Here is a 23,911-nt window from a genome sequence, read left to right on the forward strand (position 1 = left end):
AAGAAATCGTGTCTAAGATATAGACAGCCCATAGAATGGGAAAAATTATTTACTCAATACCCACTTGATAAAGGGTTAATATCAAAGTTTTATAAGACACTGGCAGAACTTAACAAGAAGAAAAATCCAACCCCAGCAAAAAGAGTGGAAATGAACAGAAACTTTCTCAAAGAAGAAATTCAAATGACCAAAAGGCACATGAAAAAATGCTTTAAATCACTAATCATAAGGGAGATGCAAATCAAAGCAACAAGATATCATATCACACCACTGAAACTGGTGCACATCCAAAAGAACAAGTGCTCAAACTGTACTACAAAGTGGTAGTAATCAAAACAGCATGGTATTGGAGTAGAAACAGACCAGCAGACCAATGGAACAGAGTTGAATATTCTGACACACCCTCTCAAGTATACGATCACTTAATCTTTGATAAAGGAACAAGAGATGTGAAGTGAAGCAAGGAAAGCCTCCTCAACAAATGGGGCTGGGAAAACTGGACAGCTACATTCAAAAAAATGAACTCAGACCACTGTGTAATGCCAAGCACAAAAGTCATATCAAACCGGGTTAAAGCCCTCAATATCAGACATGAATCCATAAGGTACATGAAGGGAAATGTAGGCAGCACCCTCCATGATATTGAAGCTAAAGGCATCTTCAAGGATGAAACACCACTGACCCAGCAAGTGGAAACAAATATAAGCAAATGGAACTACATTAAACAAAGAAGATTCTGCACCTCAAAAGAAACAGTGACTAAAATACAGAAAGACCCCACAAAATGGGAAAAATGTTTTACCCAATATCTATCAGATAGGGGCTTAATATCCAGGATATACAAGACACTGATAGAACTTTACAAGAAAATAACATCTAACCCCATCAAAAAATGGGGAGAAGAAATGAACAGAAACTTCTTCAAAAAAGAAATACAAATGGCCAAAATGCACATGAAAAAATGCTCTACATCGCTAATCATCAGTGAGATGCAAATCAAAGTAACAATGAGGTATCAGCTTACACCACAGGAACTGGCACACATCAATAAGAATAAGAACAACCAGTGCCAGCTCGAATGCGGGGGAGAAAGGGACTCTCATTCATTGTTGGTGGGGATGATGACTGATCCATTCCTCCAAAAACTAGAAATTGAGCTTCCATATGATCCAGCTTTATCACTCCTGGGAATATATATCTCATAGATGCAAAAAAAAACAGTAGAAATGACATCTGCACTTGTATGTTTATTGCAACAATGTTCACAATAGCCAGAATCTGGGAAAAAAACCGAGTGCCCGAGAACAAATGATTATTTAAAGAAACTCTGGCACATCTACACAGTAGGATACTATACAGCTGTTAGAAGAGATGAAATCATGATATTTGCATATAAGTGGATGGACACATAGAGTATCATGCTCTGTGAAATGAGTCAGGAAGAGAGGGACAGACATAGAATGACTGCACTCATTTGTGGAATATAAAGTAGCATAGTATGACACTAACACCTAAGGACAGTAGAGATAAGGGTCAGGAGGATAATACCAAGGTTGGAAGCTGGACCCATATGCTGAGGGAAAAGGCAGTTGGGATGGAGAATGAACCACTAAAAGTAAATGATGATTGGAGGGATTGCCCGGGATGGGAGATGTGTGCTGAAAGTAGACTAAGGACCATACATGATGGCCTCTTAGTATATGTATTGAAAATCATAATGCCCAAATTTAGAGAGAGAGTAAGAAGGAATGTAACTGCCACAGAGGCAAGGGGTATTATGGGGTGGGGTGGTAGGAAGGATAATGGGAAAATTGGTGGTGGAAAATGTGACTGGTGGAGGGATGGTGCTCAATCATTGTATGGCTGCAATGTAATCATCAAATTTTGTAACTGTATCTCAAGGTGAGTCAATAAAAAAAATGGATGGACATGGAAAGTATCATGCTGCGTGAAATGAGTCAGAAGGAAAGGAACTGATATAGAATTGACTGCATTCGTATATATATACATATATACTTATATAATTATATATATATGTATCACTGTCACTGTCACTGTCATCCCGTTGCTCATTGATTTGTTCGAGTGGGCACCAGTAATGTCTGTCATTAAGAGACTTATTGTTACTGTTTTTGGCATATCCATTACGCACGGGTAGCTTGCCAGGCTCTGCCGTGCGGGTGTATTAAGACTAGTATCCAAGACCAGGGAAAACAGGGTCCAGGAGGGTCTGTTTAATGGTTGTAAGCTTGCCATAAGAGGTGTATGGGGGTGAGGGCAGTTAGGATAGAGAAGGAACCAGTATGAAAGCAATAAATGGAAATTATTATTTTTGGATAGAAACTGAGTGTTGAAAAAGTAGGTAAAGGTATATACCTGATAACCTTTCAGTATCTGTATTGCAAACTATAAGAACCAAAAGGGGGGAGAGAGAAAGAGAGAGAGACCAAGAGAGAGAGAAAGACAGAAAGACAGAGAGAGAGAGAGAGAATAAAACTGCCTGACATAGAAGCAGGAAGGAGGGGACAGAAGGAGAGAAACTGGGCACACTGGTGGTGGGAAATGTACACTGGTGAAGAGACGGGTGTTGGAACATTACATGACTGAAACCCAATCACAAACAACTTTGTAACTGAATTTTACTGTGATTCAATTAAGAAATAAATTAAACATTTTTAAAAATAAGTGGTGCTGGAAGAATTGGATTAAACATGTGATCAGTCAAAAGAAATACTAAGTGATGGGTCTTGGAACATTGCTTGACTGAAACCCAATCACAAACTACTTTGTAACTGTGTATCTCACAGTGATTCAATTAAAAAATACTACAAAGATATTATATACAAGTAAATAAATTACTTTATTACTTAGTTATGTATTATTTATATAAATTATTTATTATAAATAAGTAAATAAATCATTATCTATACTACTTTTTATATATCATTTATTTAAATTATTATTTATTATAAATAAATTATTTATCATTGTGTGTATGTTTACCCACAATGATAAAGCATTGCTAGTTTGGGTACTTGAAAATGGTTTTCTTTTCTTTGTAATAATTTTGTTTTCAAATTATCTGTGAATTCAATGTTACATTTTTATCAGAAGATTACCTTAGGACATGCATTTCTCTTTGAAATGTTTCCATCCTAACTTACTTTCATGAAAATATTGAGTGTGTTCTGGGTCTAGACCTAAGTTCTCAAGTGCCTTAAAAATCTTTTTACACTTATAACAAACTGTGCACCAGGAAAAATTGCCAGCCTTACACCCTGGGCAGTTCCAGTTTAAAGAAGAAAAAGTAAGTACGCACCTGTCCTTGTTCTGAAACTCAGACTCTTTTCTTCCCTTTAAATTGTTTGGCCCTCAGGCCCTGAGCCTGCTGTTTCTTTCCATTCTGTTTGGGTCCCTGGCTCTTGTTGTTAGAGATCTTCACCTGGGGGTTCTTGCTGTGGTTGCCCCTGAGGTAGATTGCCTTGGGATTGCTACTACACTGCACAGGCTGGGAACTTTCTTCCTGGTTGCACCTGATGTCAGTCAAAGGCCCAGTTTCCTGCTCTAGGTCTGGAATTTCTTGTTGGATGCATTTTTTACGTGCCCCCAGCAGGGTATTCCTATGAGGTTGTTCCAGATTATCTTCTTGGTGTTGGGCCCTGTTGTCTTTTAGGGGAGGCAACTCCTGAGGTTCTTCTATACCTTTCTCCTGGCTCTGAGTTCCACTGTCTTCCACCAGAATGGGACCTTGGGAAGCCTCTGTATCTTCTACATGACTATGGATAATGACACACCTCCTGGGAGTTAATGCTTGTGGCATCTCAGGATTTTCACAGAGGAAGTGTATGTTTTCACCGATGGTATCCACTTTCTGGGTTTTCTCTGGATCTCCTTTCTGGTGGTGATGACAGCAATTCTCAAGCGGGGTCAACCCCTGGATTCTCTCTTGATTTCTTCTGCTCAAATTCCAAGCATCTTCACCAGAAGTGGGCACCTGTTGGGTATTCTCTGCACCACCTATCTGGATGTGGCAGCAGTTCTCTTCAAAGAAGATCTGGGACTGATCTGGATTTTGCTCGAGCTGGATTTTACTCTCTTCTGGGATGCCAGGATGCTGATGTGTACAAGATCCTTCCTCAGGTTCATAGTTTCCCTCGTCCCACAGTGAGGCCATGTCATCCTGGGTTCCCACTGATGCCCATGGGTCAGCTGGATAGATCCCCGGTGGAGTGGACATCTGAAGTGGGGCCAAAGTTGTTTCTGTCTCCATAACTATAGCTAATGGCTGTGCCAAGAATGGAACTGGAGTCGAAAAGACTGTGGGGCACAGACATGGCCAAGCTATTGGCATCAGCATTGGTGTTTGCATTGGTGGGGCCCAAAAACTTAGGGGTCCAGGTACATAAAGCATAGTTGGCATTGGGTCCTCAAAGTAGGACCTGCTATGTATTTCCCTGGAATAATCACCCAGCTGCTCTGTATTTGGGGACCGTGGTGTTATTCCCGGTTGATCAGCTTGAGAGACAGGCACATCAGGGATCAGAGAGGCCCTCTGAGCCATTCTCTCATGGAGCAGTCTGGCGTGGAGAGCATCCCGTTCCCACAGGACTTGCTGCAGGGTGAGCCCTGTGCAGTGGAGCTGGGCAAGCGTGGCCTCATAGTCTCCTCGCACTTGCTGCAGCTCGGTCTCCAGAGCCCAGGCCGTGGCTCGGCTCTCCTCAACCTGTGCTTCCAGCAGCCGGACCCGCTGTGCTTGCTGCTCTTGCTGCTGGGCAGCAAAGCGAACGTTCAGCGCTAACCCGCTCCACGTACAGGCCTGCTTGACGGTGTGAGGTACCTGCGGGTCAGCCACCACGGTCTGAAGGCAATCTTCCACCTCATTCCAGGAGCGGGAGCGGAAAGTGGTGTAGATATCACGGCCGCCTCCGTTCGAGTGGACTTCGTTGTTAATGAACTGAACAACTTCGTTGTGGCGGAAGCCACTGCCCTGGTCTCCAGACTCTATAGACATGGGGGCGGCTGTCCTTCCGGTGTAAGCAGCTTAGCAGACTAACGGCCCCAGATGCTGGTGGGAAAGGCTATAGTCACCAGTTGGTCTTCCTAGCATCCCACTTAATCCTACTTTAGTTCTTTTCTAGTCCTGACTACTTTGTGGGCAGCTGTTCTTTCTCACCTCCTCTTTACCCTGGCCCAAGGACTAAAGCCTGTTTCTTGCCTGGCCAGGCCCTGGGGACAGTGGGCAATGACATCACAGAGGCCAGGAGGCAAGGTCTGATGCGACTGGCCAAGCAAGCAGGTTGCCATGAACACAGTTACCAAGAGAAACAGTGTAGTCAGAATGGGGTTGGTGGTTTATTTTTTTTTAAGAGAGAGAGAAAAAGAGCATTCACTGCATCAAAGAACTTCAGCAGAAGGATTAATATCAGCCTCAGAGAATAAATTCCTTCCTGGATGGTGGCACTGTATATATAGGTTAATGCCATCTTACTGTTCTCTCAGATCCATACCCCATTAAACCTCAAGACACCTTGAGATCTTTTCACTACTCTTTGACCAACTGTCTGCATCCTTCCCTCCTCATCCTGAACAAACGAACTTCAAGTTCATGACTTCAGGAAAACCTAGTAACTGATTAATTCCCTGAATTCCTCTATAAATTCACTCAGTCTAGAGACATAGCTTGCAGGGCTAGAGTGATTACCTGGGGTTAGGTCGCTGCCAGGGCATGTCCCCTTAGCCTCATAGAATGCCAAGTAGTGAACCATTTTGCCAGGTTGGGCAGTGATGAAGGCGAGTGGATTCCCAGGCCATCTGAGCATTGCTTGGGTGCCTCTGCTTCCAAAGCAGATATTTAAAATTTTACTCTCATGTTTACCTCACTGGGGCTGGAGCAATAGCACAGCGGATAGGGAGTTTGCTTTCCATGAGGCCAACACAGGTTCGATTCCCAGCATCCCATATGGTCCCTTGAGCACTGCCAGGAGTAACACCTGAGTGCAGAGCCAGGAGTAACCCCTGTGCATTGCTGGGTGTGACACAAAAAGCTAAAAAATATCTGTTTACCTCTTGTTCACACTTGTTCTCAGTTAGTGTCTTTTTTGTACAGATTAAATGTTCCTGGCATGGTCTGTATTTTCTTTATAAGAAATGGTAATGGAGTCTTTAGTTACTAAAGAGTAACTGAATTCTCCCAAATAAACATACATATATATGAAAGACAAGTCCAGGATATAGTACAATGATTAGGCCACATACAATGTCAGAATTCTTTCCTTAGAAATGATCACATTAACTCTAATTAGTGCATGAAAATGGAAGAATGGATACTTTTATTTTTTTTAGTTTTAGGGTCACACCTAGTGATGCTCGGGGGTTACCCCTGATTCTGGACTCAGGAATTATCCCTGGCAGTGCTTGGAGGACCATATGGGAGGCCAGTAGAATCAAACCTGAGTTGTATATGTACAAGGTAAGTGTCTGACCCACTGTACTATCTCTCCAGTCCCTGATATTTTATTTTAGAAAAATATATCCATGGAGTCAGAACAATAGTACATCAGGTGAGTTGCTTGCTTCACACAGCTGACCAGGTTTTGATCCCTGGCATCCCATATAGTGCTCCAAACTCCATTAGGACTAATTCCTGAGTGCAGAATCAGGAGTAAGCCCTGAGAATTGCTGGATGTAACACCCAAACAAAATAATATAGTCAAATATGAAAGTGATTTTAAGTAAAAAAGAGGGAGAAAATTATTTCATACAAATGGTAGCCATACTAAAAGATTTTAAAATGTTAAAAATTATATAATTTTAGAAAGGGTGACTGATCTTTCAAAAAACTATCAAAGTTATGACATTTGCTGCTACATGGAGGATCCCAGAGAACATCATGCTGAGTGAAGTTAGTCATCACATTGACACAGAATGATCTCTCTCATATGTTGGATCTAAAGAAACAGAATGGTGGTATAACAAAATATACACAGTCAAAGGGAGATGAAAAACATGAGAACTGTCATTCAGTAGGAAACATGCCAGTTGAGGGGGCTGGGGGACTGGACACCAACATCTATGGTGGAAGGAAATATTCAACTGGGAAGAAAAAAGAAGTGCCTTTCACAGAAACAAACTGGTGGGTGAGTTGGAGGGTGGCTGGGCACTGGTAGAGGGAAATGGACACTGGTGAAGGCATTAGTGTTGAAAAATTGCATTCCTGAAACCCAATCATGAAGGACTTTGTAATTTTATGGTGAATAAATTTAAAATAAATAAAAGAAAAACAGAAAGAAAATGTACCGTGGAGGGAGACATAGTACAGCGGGTAAGGTGTTTACCATGTACATAACCAATCCAGGTTCAATCTCGGCATCCTATATGACTCCCCAAGTCCACCAGGAGTGATTCCTGGGTGCAGAGCCAGGAGTATCTCCTGAGCACTACTGGGTGTGGCCCCCAAAAGAAATTATAAATATATTTGTACTTTATATATACTTCTAAGAACAGAGCCCCCAAACACATGTTAAATATAATGAAGGGAGATAAATTCAGTTCTACAGTTAAATATTCCATTTTTTTGTAATTGACAGAAAGATGACAAAATGCCAATAACTATAAGATTTGAGATATACTATAATAAATCTAATAAATCTGACAAACAGATATAGAGAAATCAACCCAAAAGAGCACACAACTTTCTCTTCTCAAGTACACATGAAAGCATCTTCAGGATAGACTATATACTCACTAGACCTCACAACAGGTCTTAATAAGTATGCAAAAATGATGGAACTGGTGTGATAGTACAGAGAGTAGGCTGCTTGTCTTGCACATTGCTAACTCAGTTCAGTCTCTGACACCGCATATTTTCCTGAGTTCGACAGGAGTGAACCCTAAGCACAGAACTAGGTGCAAGTCTTGAGCATGGTTGTGTATGGCCACAAAGCAAACAAAAATAGTTTAAAAGGTAAAACCATACTGGGATAGAGCCCCAGTACAGTGGGTAAGGCAGTTGCCTTGCACGCAGCTGACCCGGGTTTGATCCTTGGCACCTCTATATGGTCCCATGATCCTGCTAGGAGTGATCCCTCAGTGTAGAGCTAGGAGCAAGACTCGAGCACTGCTGGGTGTGGCCCCCAAAACCAAAAAAGTGAAACCATACTAAATATACTCTATGTCAACAGTTGAACAAATCTGGAAAAACTAACGAAGAAATTTACAGAATATATGAATATGTGAAGAATTGAACAATATTATCCAACAACCATTAGAGTCAAAGAAAAAGACTTTAAGGGAAATTGTAAAATACGTTGATTAACAAATACAAAAATATAACATACCCAAACTAATAGGATTTAATAAAATCAATATGCAGAAATAAATGCATTGTGATAGGTGCCTATATTAAAAAAGAAATATGCCAACTTAACCTAACTATGCACTTTAGTGATTTACAAAAAAAGAAGAGAAAACTAAATCTAAAGCAAGCAGAAGAATGGAAGTAATAAAAATGTAAATGGATATTAACAAAATAAAGAGAAGAAAAATTTAAAAATTAATTAACTCAAAAAAGTTCATTAGAATTAATTTAAAAAATAAGGAACTCAAAAGATTTTTTTGAAGGATGAACAAAACTGACAAATTAAATAGATTGTTCAAGAAAAACAAAGATTCAGATGATTGAAATATGGAACAAAAGCAGAACATTTATAATTGACTGCACAGAAAAGAATGATTAAAAGAATACTATGAACCAGCAATTTAGATATGCCAACAGTTTACATACATGAATGAAACAAATTCCTAAAAACACACAAACTCCCAAAATGGTTTCAAGAAAAAAATGGGAAACATAAATGGATATGTAGTAAGTACAAAGATTGGAACAACAATAAAAATTCTACCAACAGGAAAATGTCCAGAACCAAAGTGCTTCACAGATTGAGAGAGAGACAAAGACAGAGATAGAGACAGAGAGAGTTAGAGAGAGTTAGGGGTCACACAAGGGACCAGTGGTGTCACAAGAGCACTTGGACACCACTTTTGACTCAGTGCTGGAGAGGTGTTCAGGGAATCAGACTGATAGAGAATTTCAGTAAAATTATACTGTTTTACAATGCTATCTGTCAGTAGTACAGCTTCACACCTTGCTGTGTATGTCTATGTGCTTTTATAACCTACCACCAAAGTTCGAGTTTGCCATCACACCTTCAAACTTATCTCCTCTACCATTTCTACGAAGTCCTCTTCTCCTCTCACAATTCTGTATTTTTCACATAGACTAAAAGTCATTTTTGTGATGTTTGCCAGTTTGTTTGGTTATTTATATCTAACATAAGTGAAACTATCTAGTAATCATCTTTCACTTTCTGTCTTATTTTGCCTTTCATAATCATCTTAAGTTCCATCCATGTTGTCACCAAGATTTCATCTTCTTTTAATAGCTGAGTAGAATTCTGCTCTGTTTTTTTCCAGTTATCTGTCAATGGACATTTACATTGATTCTACATTTTCACTACTGTGAATAATACTACTATCAATAAACCGTTGCAAATATCATTTTAAATAATGCTAGCATGAAATAGAGAGCAAATATAATTTCATAATCTTTGGTCAGATACCCTGGATGTATGAAAGTGTTTGTTTATGTTAAACAGGATAAAACACAGGGCCTCACACATGCAAAGCATATGCCTTACCACGGAGTTACATCCCTGGATATTTCGCTTTGCTGTTGTTTTCGAATTTTTTTCAGTGTCAGGAATCAAACCCAGACCTGGCACATGAAGATTTGTCTATTCTGAGCTACATCTCCCCTCCCCACCTACTTTTGCCTTAATTTTATTTTTTCAAATGCTACTCAGGAAGCTGCTCCTGACCTGGGAGTGGGTGAAACAAAGACAAGCACTTATACCAGTTCTTTACATGAATAGCCAAATAGAGCTCCTTGAGAATAGGTCCTTATGGCTCTTTCAGACACCTGTGAACTTGCACCAAGAGTACAGGCTGCTGGGCTGGAGAGATTGTACAGGGATTAAGGCACTTATTCTGCATATGGCTGACTTGGGTTTGATACCAGCACCACATATGGTCTCCTGAGCCCACCAGGATGATTCTTGAGCTCAGAGCTAGAAGTTAGTCCCAAGCAATGCTGGGGGTGGCTCAAAAAATGAAAAAAAAGAAAAGAAAAGACATATTACAGGCATGTACATTCCTGTTTATTTGGCTGGTTGTAGTTATTGTCTTCAGAATTTTTATAGCTTATGTAATATGGTTACAGTATTGTTAAAGGTTATTGAACAACTCGCCTCTGATCTGGTAATGTGTGATAGACAATTTCAAGCATCAAAGAATCCTTTTGCTGCAGTGTAGTGGCTCTTTTCTTCATTAACTTTTCTCTGGTTGTTGGCAAGTTTTTGACTATATTCTAGAATTTTATACAAGTTGCTTCTGACAGTTTTGCCAGCTCGTTAATTGCTTTAATGGAGGGATAGAGCCCTGTAGTTCCCTATTCTGCCATTTTTGGTTTTAAAAAACATCATAGGGACCCAGGGGATATCTCAATGGCTAAGAATATCTGTATTTCAAGGTTGAAGCTGTACATTCGGTCCCCAATGCCATTAGATATGTGTGAGCACACAACTAAAGCTATGTGACCACTTTGAGCACTGTAAGTAAAAATCATGTGAGCACCATGTCCTGGCAAGCATGTATGGGGACACCACAGCAATGCTCAACATTTCTTTGCTAAACATCCCGGCCTTTCCAGGATGTGTTCAGGTACCACAACTCCTGACAAATACTAAGATTTGCTGTGTAACTCTCAACTAATGAGTGAGCACCACAGCCAGGTTGTGTGTGTGTATGACTCCCGACCATAAATAACAACCACAACAAAAGTAAGTGGGGGAGGACACATAACATAGCCCCCCAAAGATTAGTATTCTAAAGAAGATGGGGAGAGGTGAATCATACCCAGCAGTGCTCAAGTGTTATTCCTGGGTCTGTGTTCGGGATGACCCCTTGAAGTGCTCAGGGGCCATGTCTGGTGCCATGAATAGAACCACCTTCAGGGTGCACGCAAGATAAGTGCCTTACCCCTGTACCAACTCTCTGGCTCCTTCAAATAAGATTTAATTCAACTCTTTGTTATTATCACCTGAATTGTTTCTGGCCATTTCACCACCAATACTATAATTACATTTTATTCTTATTTCTCCCAGCTAAACTTCTCAGTGATATCAGACACAATATCCTTTTATCCATTTTTACCTGGCAAATAACATCAATCCAGTTATATGAGAGTACTTATAAATCCCAACAGAATAATTGAAGTGAGGGGAAGGTGAAGCAAATATAGAAAAAAACTATTCTATGATTCTTGTAATTGTGGTTAAAATTAAAACTGAATCCTATAAAAGGATATCTGTATCATTTTCACAGCCCAAAATGCTGGTGGGTGGGGGGATGGGAGATCAGAGATATGGGACATTAATGAAGCACATAGTTTAAAGGTGTAATACTCTCAGGTTGAAACCTGGTACCACACACACAAGAGGTTAAGTTTCAAATAACTTATTAATCTTTTTTTTCTTTCATTCCTCCTTTTATTGTTTTGGAGCCACAACTGACAGTGCTCAGAGATTACTCCTGGTGGTTCTCAGAAATTACTCCTAGAAGTGTTCACAGATCCAAGTTGTGTTGGCTGTGTGCAAGGCAATTGCCTTACCCACTGGACTATCTCCCCAGCCCTGTTTGGTTGTTTTATTTTTTCAAAATTAACAGTAATCATTTTGCATGCAAACTACCCTGGTTTGATCTCCATCACATACCTGGCTCCCTGAGCACCATAGGTAATAACCAATGAGCACAAAACTGGGAGTAGTCCTTGGAGGACCCTGTGGTAGAGCAGCCCCTGAAGTAATTTTTAATGATATATCTGCAAATAAAAAACATTTACCATAACTGGTGCATCTATCTTTTGTAAAGGAAGGTTGATAAAAAGTTAAACTTTATAGCAATTTCAAACCATTTGCAAATTAATACAATACATCATAAATGCCAAGTTGTTTTAAAATTATTATTACATTTAAGATACTTTAAAACTTCAAGACCTCCATGGAATCAGTTTCCATCATTGAAGCAGAGAGGTGGTATACAGTGGCATATACCGTGAGATTCTAAAGGAAGCCTGAGTTGCCATTCTTGATGAAACAATGATAACGTTGCAAATACCACTTTATTTTGCAGGTGTGCAAGTTTGCAAAGAATGAATATATGTTTACAACAGAGTAGAAAAACTCAATTGCATAAATTAATCAATCTGAGAAACCACATTAGAAACACTGCTAATTTTTACATAATTTTCAGTAAGTTCATACTTTCAATTTTAGTGTAACCTCTGTCATAAAGCCTTCATAACAACTTTAAATGATAATCACTGGTGATAAAGAAAGGAAAATAACATATAAAAGTTCATTACTTTATTATGTACCTACAATTGTGCATATTTCAGCTCCCACAAATCAAAGGTGATAAATAAAATAGAGAAAAAGCATGTACAGTAAATATAAATCAGACTTGCTGAGTACAGAAAAACAGTTTTTGATTGCCTTGGGAAAATTTAGAATTTTTATTATTTATACTTTCTTTTCTTGTGTTTTGCACCCACTATGACTTCTGCAATGCCAAAAGAGAAGAGGAGTCACCTGGTCAGTTACTCTCAGAAACACTGAACTTTTTCTCCAGTGAGCAGAATACATGGGTGAAAACCACTGTAGATAATCAGCACAAGTGAGAGCATAGCTGAATACAATGTCACATCATAAGTAAATATAGCTAGCAATCAATTTTTCTGACCCATATTGATAGCATGAATAGTTATTATTGTGTATAAGATAAAATGAACCATGAAGTGTAAGCAGAAGGTCATAAATTTATTTTGTGTCAACACTGGAGTCTCTTATTTCCTTTCTCCTTGTTCTCAAGCATATGTAAGTAACATCACTGTTACACATTTTACTGAAGTCATTCACAAATTTTGGTCTTCCCGCCCCCACACCTGTTACAGACATACTGATACACATAATCTCTTACATCTGCTCACATTCCAAGGTTCCCTGGAGAATTGAAGGAAGCAGGGACTTTAGAACATTAAGCTCCAGCCAACAAACAAGTCATTCCTGGCTCAGCGTGTGTACTTCCTCATCAGCGAGGACAGATGATTCATTATTCAAGTGCCCTAACATGAAATTGAGAAGGAGGGACTTTCAATTAATTGTCAGGATCTAAGTGACTTAGGGTTAAATCAGAAGGTAGGAGACTGAAGCGGAAAGCCAAGAACCAAGGCCAATAACCAAGCAGGTGCCAGAACTGTGAGCAGCTAATTATCTCAGAAAGCCACCGAGCAAGAGGGCCTAAGAAGAGACTACTCTGCCCTGTGGTTGGTGACCTAGGTTTTTGTTTGTTTGCGGGGGCCACAACTTGCAGTGCTCAGATGCTGTTCCTGGCTCTGTGGTATGGTTTCTCTCAGGTCAGTATTCAGAGGATCATGCAGTAGCAGGCATCAGTCCAAGGCCTCCTCATGTGCTCAGTTCCTTGAGCTATCCGAGCTATCTCTTTGGCTAAACTTAGGATTTGATGGGCAATAAGCTTTCCATGTTGTCACAGATCCAGACAGCCCATATTTGGTCTGATCTCAAATCTTTTTCTGATGTTGCACACATCCCTCAGAATGGATTCTGGTGTGGATATTGGAGCATGGGTTCTCGGATTCTGTAGGTTCTATTTGTAGTTGTTTCCATCACCTCCTTGTTTTAGTCCCTGCTAGATCCTTGGTTTCAGTAAATGCTTCTGCTGAGAGTTTCTAGTTCCCATAATCTGATGGTTAACTGGAGGGACTTTTTCAGGTAGCTATACTCTAATGCCTACCTGGTATCCCCACTACGGGTGCTATTGAACTCCTTATGGTTGTTTTTTTCCAGTCTTTGGGCCACATCCAGCAGTGCTCAGGGCTTATGCCTAGTAGACTCCACAGGGGGACTATACGGGGTACAGGGGATCAAACCCAGGTCGACCGAGTGCAAAGTAAACACCCTACTCACTGTACTATAGTACCAGCCCCATGAATTTCTTATGCCATGTCTCTATACTTGCCCCAGCTGCCATTAGTGACCCACAGCTAAATGAAAACTTTGGACACTTCCTTGCTGGTAAGAATAACAACTAAGATTTGGGGTAAGCTTATATAGTGACACCATTATCTATTTTATTTTTTTAATTTATTTTATTGAATCACCAAGTGGAAAGTTACAAACTTCTCAGGCTTATATCTCAGTTACACAATGATCAAACACCCATCCCTTCACCAGTGCCCCTATTCCACCACCAATAAAAACAAAAACAAAACAGAAACAAAAGCAAAAACAAACAAAACAGTATACATCCCACCCCTCACCCCCCAACCCCCCGTGCATGAGTGATAATTTCACTTCCTTTTCTCTTTACCTTGATTACATTCCAGATTTCAACACACAACTCACTATTGTTGTTAGAGTTTCAAAACAGACTCACTATTTTTGTTGGAATTTATCCCCCAAGAATACAGCTCTATTAACAAGGAAATATTTGATAATAAGTTTTCCACTGATGAGAATGAAGTGATAAAATGTCGCGCAATTTCTGTATTATAGTAATTAAGTCCGCGAAGATTTAAGTTGGAAAATGAATCATTTCCCTTCCTGGAACAGCATGTAGCCAAAGTTAGTTCACAGTCTCCATACATGGGTGCAAGCACTTGCTGGAACCCCAAATCCTAAAGCTGTCTCTGGTTCCCGTCCGTTCCATATCCACCGGCTGTGCAGAGGCACGGGCACCCGGCCGGAGCCGAGCCCCGGCCCCGGTTGGGACTCCCATTATCTATTTTAATTCCCAAAATATCATTATCTATTTTAATTCCCAAAACAACAAACTGAAGGCATGACTACTATCTCATTCATAGATAAAGTCACTGGAACTTATAAATGTTAACTAATTTGTCCAAGATCACATAGCTCAAACACTTGTGAATACTTTATGTACTTGCTTTAGCTCTCTTTCTTTAATGAAATTTAATGTTGGGACCAGAGCAAGGTACAGCAGGTAAGGCATTTGCTTTGCATGTGACCAACCTAGGTACAATTTCTGGCACTCCATTTGTCCCAGAGCTTGCCAGGATTGATCCCTGAGCATAGAGCCAGAGTAAGCCCTAAGCATCACTGGATGTGGCCCAAAAACAAAACAGGAAGAAAGAAAGAAAGAAAGAAAGAAAGAAAGAAAGAAAGAAAGAAAGAAAGAAAGAAAGAAAGAAAGAAAGAAAGAAAGAAAGAAAGAAAGAAAGAAAGGAAGGAAGGAAGGAAGGAAGGAAGGAAGGAAGGAAGGAAGGAAGGAAGGTAGGAAGGAAGGAAGAAGTTTAGTGTTAATGATATAACTAAAGTTTCCTCATCATGCTTTCATTCTTTTCTTCCCCCCCCACCCCTTTAAAAATAACCTAAATACTGGGAACATTGGTGGTGGAGAATGGGCACTGGTAGAGGGATAGGATCATTGTATTACTGAAATGTAAACATGAAAGTTTGTAAGTCTGTAACTATCTCATGGTGATTCATTAAAAAAATAAAAAAGAACCTAAGGTTGGTGTCACTCTTCCTGTGTATGCTTTTATAAACATGCCCTGTAGCACTGTCATCTTGTTCATTAACTTGCTTGAGCGGGCACCAGTCTCCATTGTGAGACTTGTTACTGTTTTTGGCATATTGAATATGCCACAGTAGCTTACCAGGCTCTGCAATGCAGGCGGAATACTCTCGGGAGCTTGCCAGGCTCTTTAAGAGGGATGGAGGAATTGAACCCAGGTCGACCAAGTGCAAGGCAAATGCCCTATTTGCTGTGCTATTACTCCAGTCAGATTTATAAACATATTTACAAATATATTTATTCATAAACTATGAATAGTACTGCCTTTATGGTTAATATTAGCTACTCTTCAAACTTGAATTTTTCATTTTTAGGTGTTCCTGTGTTAGTAATTAAACTAGTTCATTCATTTACACTGCTGTTCATTCTGTGGAGCTGGGGATATAGCTCATGGGTTGGGATTGCAGTTACAAGTCTCTGGGTTTGATTCTCACCACCAAAAAATGAGTTGATTCTTTGAATGTGCATTTTCCAGTTTTGTTCCATATTAGCAATGGCACACAATTGAACAATATGTACACTGGTGTTTATCAAGAATATACTCGCAGAATTTAGTATGTGCATTTCTACTTAAATTTTTTGGCTTTTATTTATTTTTAAATTTTATTAAAGAGCCATGATTTACAAAGTTACTAATAATTACACTATAGGTATACAATAATTCAACACCAGTCCCTCCACCAGTGTCAATGTCCCTCCATCAGTGTTCCCTATCCCAATCCCCACTCCATCCCTACCTGCCTACTTGATACACATATTACAAAGCTTTAGTAGTTACCACTTAGATCAGTTACCACTTAGTTTTAAGTTTTGTTGAATCTGTGTTATGGATATATGGCTGTACTCCTCACTCATATCACTTGTACAATTGAAGCTACTTTTATTATTTGGATTTTCAGCCACACCTGGTGGTGCTCAGGACTTACCCCTGGTGCTGTGCTCAGGGATCATGCTTATAGATGTCCAGAGGACCTTATGTGGTGCAAAAAATTGAGCCAAGGTCCAACGCATGCAAAGCCAGCACTGGTCCAGCTGTACCGGTGTTAAATTGTTATATTGTTAAATTATTATATTGTTAAATTATTATCCAGAATGGTCTTACTAGCTTACATTTACTCAACAGATCCATGTTAAATGTAAGAGTACAGTTGAGTAAATTGGTGCTGAGGTAAGATAGTTCAAGATATTGATTCCTAAAGTATCCATCAGAATCACCCGAAGAACTTTATAAAATACATAATTCTAGGCCTGGCTCCCAAATGTTCCCCCTGTGATCCTGATAAAATTTATTTGTGTACCAGAGCTTTAGCACAGTGGGTAAGGCATTTGCCTTTCACGTGGCTGACCTGGATTCAATTCCTCCAACCCTCTCAGAGAGCGCGGCAAGCTATCGAGAGTATCTTGCCTGCACAGGAGAGACTGGCAAGCTACCTATGGTGTATTCGATATGCCAAAAACAGAAACAACAAGTCTCAAAATGGAGACGTTACTGGTGCCTGCTCAAGCAAATTGATGAGCAACGGAATGACAGTGATAGAGTGATACAGTGATACCAGGGTTTATAGGTCACTGCCCTCAGCTACTTTAAGACTATACATTAGTTCATATTTATATACTTAGCATAGATATTATGTTTTCATTTATAGTAGTGGTTTTACCTTATATATTAATAATGGTGAACTTCCATTCTTCTTATTATTGACCCTTCATTTTTAATGTGGTAACTGCTTATTGTGTTGTCAATATTCAATGCTTTTGAGAACCCATCATTCTGTATACAGCATTTTAAAGTGTTTTAAGTTGAAGATTAGTGTTTGAATAAACTGCTTCATTACCAGAAACCAGAAGATGTAAAAGTACACTGAAATCTGTGTCTGGTATTCAAATGTTACCCTAAACTCCATATCTCATGATGAAGAGACAACTCCTCTTTTTCTAGGAATCTCATGGTGTCAAGTCCAGCCCACCCTCCCTCCAGAATTCTGTAATTTGTCTGGGAAACAGCTATGTAACTGAAATGACTTCTCAAATACCTGCACCAGGATGCCCTTTTATTGCTTTATTCAAAGTGATCCCCTCAAGGTTCACCACCTCATCATGGTGAGGGGTGGCAACGGTGCCAACCAGCAAAGAGTGAACCAACAGGTGCTTCCCAGAGACGCAGGCAGGTACGTGTTTGTCAGCGTGCAGAGAGTTACAACATGCCAGTCAACCAAAAACTTGCATTCAGTAAACTGAGAGCACCTGTAAGGGAGATTAGAGGCCGCCCTAAAAGACTCTGTACCTCTCAGAGAGCCCAGCAAGCTACTGGGGATATCCCGCTCACAAGGCAGAGCCTGGCAAACGACCTGTGGTGTATTTGATATGCCAAAAACAGTAACAATAATGGGCTTTATTCCCCTGACTCTGAAAGAACCCCCAACAGCAGCATTGGGAAGGACAAGCAAGGAGAGCCTGATAAAATCTCAGGGCCGAACTAGGCTGCCAAAACTAAGAGGTAATACAATGTCTGTACTTTCAATGCACGTATGCTGGCATTGGAAGCATCCATAGAAGACTTAATGTTGCAAGCACAGAAGATCAAGTACAACATCATTGGATTGACCAAGACGAGCAGACATCAATCACATCACGCCATTTTCGACACTGGAGAAGAACTGTTCCTCAGAACATGCAACAATAGAGGTGTTGGTGGTGTCAGTGTCCTCATCAAAATGAACTTGGCCATGAACATTGATTTGTTTGAATCCTAACCACCCAAATCAGACGCTTACGTTTGAATAGATGTGGTTCATTGCTGGCAGTTTCTATTTTTGTCTTCTATGCACCAACACCCAACTATGACAAAGAAGAAATTGAGAAGTTCGACACGGAGCTGGAGAAGTTCTATAAAGAAGACCACACCTACTACAAGGTCATTGTCAGTGATTTTATTGCCAAGATTGTACCAAAAAGGTCACCCCAAGTACTCCACATATGGCCTAGAATGGAACAAACAGGGTGAGAGACTGATTTCATCTTGTCGACCAAGATCATCCATGGTAACTTGCAGTTCCAGAAGACCGAACTTAAACGTTGGAACATGGGAGTCTCCCAGTGGACAGTTCCACTGGGAGATTAACCACATCATATTAAGGAAATTAACCACATGATATTCAATCAATGGTTTTGCCTTATCAATGTTGCTGTTGTCCCAAAATTCCAAATGGGATCAGACCACCATCTCCTTCATGCAAAATTCTACTTCACAGAGTGGGGAGAAAGGGCTGCACAGTTTAAGAAAAGAACTCCCAGAACAACCACCAACTGGGATCTCTTTGGAACTATTGCAGCAATATGGGAAGATGCTGTCATTGACAACACTGACAAGGAATACAATTGACTGGTTCAGCACCTCCATGACTGTGTGAGGAATGCCGAGAGTGAGAAAGCCACAAAAAAATGCCTGTCTTCGGAAACTCTCAAGCTCATTCACCAACGTGGTTTGGCATGAGCCTCAGGCAATTACAAGCTAACCTCCGAGCTCACAAAGCTCTGCAGAGAAGCGATAAAGGAAGACCTCAAAGAGAGATTGTAACCCAAACATGAGAGCTTGTAACTATCTTACAGTGATTCAATAAAATTTAAAAAATTAAAAAGAACAATATTGTAAATAAAGGTGCCTCAATTAAAATTTTAAAATACAAAAAAGAGAGAGAGATATGAGAGCAGCAGTGTTGGATAATGTGGCAGAAGCTGGGAAAAGTATTCACAACTCCCACCTTCCCCTTGCCAACTACAAGACCAAAATGACTGCCCTCCAACGTCCTGATGGATGTATCACATCTTCCAGAAGAGCAATGGAGAAGGTTATCCACAACTTCTACTCGAGTCTCTTTGATAGACATGTCCACCTGCCCACATACCAAATTCGGCAGGAAGGATATGTCATTCCCAGCATTGTCCATTCTGAAATCCAACATGCCATTTTGTCAGTACAGAAACATGCAGCACACAGTCCAGACAAGGTCAGACCCAAACACCTTAAGAATCTGCCGCCAGTACTCATCAATACACTGGCTCAGCTCTTCACATTTGACCTGTCTAAATGAAAGGTTCCAATCCAATGGAAAACCAGCAGGACCATTCTGGTGTTTTTTTTTTTTTTTATTAATGAATCACCGTGAGGGTACAGTTACAGATTTACACATTTTCGTGCTTGTGTTTCCGTCATACAATGTTCGAGAACCCATCCCTCCACCAGTGCCCATTCTCCACCACCAATGAACCCAGTATCCCTCACACCACCCAGTCCCATCCTCCCACCCCATCCTGCCTCTGTGGCAGGGCATTCCAATTTGTTCTCTCTCCTTTTGTGTGTTGTGATATGCAACAGGGGTATTGGATGGCCATCGTGTTTAATCTATACTCTACTTTCAGCATGCATCTCCCTTCACGAGCGGGTTCTCCAACCACATTTTACTTGGTGTTCCCATCACTCTCTGAGCTGTCTTTTCCCCCAGCATATGAGACAAGCTTCCAAGCCATGGAGCCAACCTCCTGGTACTTATTTCTACTATGCTTGGGTGTTAGTCTCCTATTCTGTTATTTTATATTCCACAGATGAGCACAATCTTTCTATGTCTGTCTCTCTCTTTCTGACTCATTTCACTTAGCATGATACTTTGCATGTTGACCCATTAATATGCAAAGTTCATGACTTCATCTTTTCTAACAGCTGCATAGTATTCCATTATATAGATGTACCAAACTTTCTTTAACCAGTCATCTGTTCTGGGGCACGTGGGTTTTTTCCAGGTTCTAGCTGTTGTAAACAGTGCTGCGATGAACATATAAGTGCAGATGTCATTTCAACTATACTTTTTTGCTTCTCCAGGGTATATTCCCAGAAGTGGTATTGCTGGGTCAAATGGGAGCTCATTTTCTAATTTTCTGAGAAGTGTTCCATATTGTTCTCCAAAAGGGCTGAACCAGTCGGCATTCCCACCAGCAGTGTAGAAGGGTCCCTTTCTCACCACATCTTTGCCAGCAGTTGCTTTTGTTCTTTTGGACATGTGCCAGTCCCTGTTGTGTGAGGTGGTATCTCATAGTTGTTTTAATCTGAATCTCCCTGATGATTAGTGATGAAGGCATTTTTTCATGTGCCTTTTGCCCATTCATATCTCTTCCTTGGGAAAGTTTCTGTTCTTTTCTTCGTCCCATTTTCTGATGGGGTTGGATGTTTTCTTCTTGTAGAGTTCAATTAGTGCCTTGTATAACCTTCATATCTACCCCTTATCTGATGGGTATTGGGTGAATATCCTTTCCCATTCTGTAGATTGTCTTTGTATTCTGGTCACTGTATCTTTTCCAATGAAGAAGCTTCTTAATTTAATATAGTCTCATTTGTTTATCTCTGTTTCCATTTGGTTGATCAGTTTCATTTCATCTTTGAAGATACCTTTAGCTTCAGTATCATGGAGGGTTTTGCCGACCTTGTGTTCAATGTACCTTATGGACTGTGGTCTGATGATGAGGTCTTTAATCCATTTTGATCTGACTTTTGTGCATGGTGTCAGGTCAAGGTCTAAGCCCATTCTTTTGCATGTGGTTGTCCAGTTATGCCTATACCATTTGGTAAAGAGGCTTTCCTTGCGCCACTTTATGTTTCTTGCTCCCTCATCAAAGATTAGATGATCATGCATTTGGGGTTGTGTGTAGGGATATTCCACCCTGTTCCATTGGTCTGCAGCTCTGCCTTTGTTCAAGTACCATGCTGTTTAAATTGTTACCACTTTATAAAAAAAGTTTAAGGTTGAGGAGGGTGATGCCTCTCATTGTCTTTTTCCCAAGAATTGTTTTACCTATTCATGGGCATTTGTTGTTCCATATGAATTTCAGGACTACTTGATCCATTTCTTTGAAGAAGATCCTTATAGGGATCACATAGAATCTGTATAATGCTTTAGGGAGTATTACCATTTTGACAATATTAATTTTCCCTATCCATGAATAGGGGGTATATTTCCATTTCCTCGTGTCCTCTTTTATTTCATGGAGTAGTGCGTTTTATAGTTTTGTTTGTAGAGGTCCTTTACTTCATTTTTAAAAAAATTTGTTGAACCACCATGACATAGTTACAATCTTTCATGTTTTGGTTACAATCTCTGAATGATCAAACACCCATCCCTCCACCAGTGCACATTCCCAACCACCAATATCCCGGGTATACTTCCTTAGTTAAGCTGATTATGAGTACTTGATTTTCTGGGGCACAATTGTGAACGGGATTGCTTTTTTCCATGTCCCTTTCCTCTGTCTCATTGTTTGCATATAGGAAGGCCATGGACTTTTGGGTATTGATTTTATAGCCTGTGACTTTACTGTACAAGTCTATTGTTTCTAAGAGTTTCTTGGTAGAGGCTTTACACTTCTCTAGATATAGTATCATATCATCTGCAAATAGTGAGTTTGATTTCTTCCATTCCTATCTGGATGCCCTTAATATCTTTTTCTTTCCTAACCACTATTGCAAGTACTTCCAGGACTATATTGAAGAGAAGTGGTTAGAGTGGGCATCCTTGTCTTGTCCCTGATCTTAGAGGAAAGGCCCTTAGTTTTTCCCCATTGAGGATGATGTTTTCCATAGGTTTGTGGTAGATGGCTTTGACTATCTTAAAGAAAGTTCCTCCAAAACCCATTTTGGTGAGGGTTTTCGTCGTGAATGGGTGCTTGTCAAATGCTTTCTCTGCATCATATGGTTTTGATATGATCATATGGTTTTTATATTTATTTTTGTTGATATGATATATTATGTTGATTGATTTCCTAATGTTAAACCATCCTTGCATCCCCGGGATGAATCCTACTTGGTCATGGTGTATGATCTTTTTGATGAGTTGTTGTATTCTATTTGCTAATATTTTGTTGAGAATCTTTGCATTGGTGTTCATCAGGGATATTGGTCTATAATTTTCTTTGTTAGTAGTGTATTTGTTTTCTTTTGGTATTAGGGAGATATGTGCCTCATAGAAACTGTTTGGGAGAGTTCCCGTTTCTTCAATTTCCTGGAAAATCTTGAGGAGAACTGGCAAGTGACCATTCTGTTGTGCAAGAAGGGAGACATCCAGGACATCGGCAACTAATACCCAATCTTCCTGTTGTCCATCATCTACAAGTTGTTAACTCAAACATCCTGAATAGGATTGGTAGAACACTAGATTAAGGACAACCATGCAACCAAGCTGAGTTCTGAAAAGGATTCTGCATGACCAGCCATATCCACATGGTGATCAAGTTTGTTGAGGTTTGGCGAGAGTTCAAGATGCTGCCCTGTCTAACGTTCATCGATTTAAAGAAGGTCTGGGTGGGCGTGGTGAGAGGGATACTGGGATCATTGGTGGAGGTGAATGGGTACTGGTGGAGGGATGGGTAAATGATCACTGTATGAGTAAAATGCAAACACAAAAGTTCATAAGTTTGTAACTGTACATCACAGTGATTCTGTAATAAAAACAAAAAAATAAAGAAGGCCTTTGATTCTGTTGAGACTGAAGCGGTCATCAAAGCCCTAGCCAAACAGGGCATTCAAACTCAAACACATCAGGATCCTCCATGAGCTGTATTACAGATTCACCACAGGATCTCACTATTCTACAAGGAAGTGGTCATCGACATAAAGAGAGGGGTCCGGCAGGGCAATACCATTTCACTGAAACTCTTCAGTGCCACCCTCCGAGAATTTCATGCGACGACATGAGTAGGAAGAAATGGGAATGAAGATAGACAGTCAGCAACTACACTATCTCTGTTTCACTGATGACATTGTTCTAATAACACCAAACATTAGCCAAGCGGCACAAATGCTGGCTGACTTCAACTGTGAGTGTGGAAAGGTCGGACTGCAGCTGAATCTCACGAATACGATGTTCATGAGAAACAAGCTAGTTCCTTACATTCCATTTGCTCTCAATGGAACGAACATCTCTGAATGCAGCAGTTGTGTGTATCTGGGTAGGGAACTCAACATGAGGAACGACTTGGTGCCAGAGCTGTGCAGGAGGAAGAGAGTGGCATGGAATCCCTTCAAGAGCGTCAAAGAAGTTGTTAAGGGAACAAAGAACCTCTGGCTCCGGGAACATCTTTTAAACTCCACCGTTCTTACACACCCTTACCCAAGTTTGTGGGACTTTGTCCCCCCTAT

The sequence above is a fragment of the Sorex araneus genome, chromosome X, assembly GCF_027595985.1.
Source record: "Sorex araneus isolate mSorAra2 chromosome X, mSorAra2.pri, whole genome shotgun sequence".
NCBI classification, from domain to species: domain Eukaryota; kingdom Metazoa; phylum Chordata; class Mammalia; order Eulipotyphla; family Soricidae; genus Sorex; species Sorex araneus.